Here is a 465-nt window from a genome sequence, read left to right on the forward strand (position 1 = left end):
ATGCGCGCATACACTTTCTCTCACCGTCTCTCTTCCTCGCCATTTGCTTTCATTCAACCCCCCCCCCCCCCCCCCTCAATTTGTCTACCTTTCTCTCTCTCTCACCCTCCCAACTATGTCTCTTTCTCCCCCTCTCTCTACACCTCTGTGTCTCTAGGGGTAGTCTCTGTGCCTGCAGGCAACGCCTGAGGGGCCAATCCATCAAGAGTAGCCTCCCTCCTATTCGTCCTGCTCTATCCTCTCACCGCCCCCATTAGTTCTCTCTCCGTTAGATGTTTCTCTTTCACTCGCTCCTCTCTTTTCCATACGTGTATTCTCTCTCTCCTTTTTCAGTTGAAAACGTTAGTGTGTACTACTGGCATGACAAGTTCTGCATCTGTTGGGGAGCATGCTTGAGTCAGCATCACTAGCACCCTGTATCCCTCTGCAGTCTTCCATCTGGGCTTGGTCAGAACCTGGATGGGA

Source organism: Oncorhynchus clarkii, chromosome 2 (genome assembly GCF_045791955.1).
Source record: "Oncorhynchus clarkii lewisi isolate Uvic-CL-2024 chromosome 2, UVic_Ocla_1.0, whole genome shotgun sequence".
Classification (NCBI taxonomy): domain Eukaryota; kingdom Metazoa; phylum Chordata; class Actinopteri; order Salmoniformes; family Salmonidae; genus Oncorhynchus; species Oncorhynchus clarkii.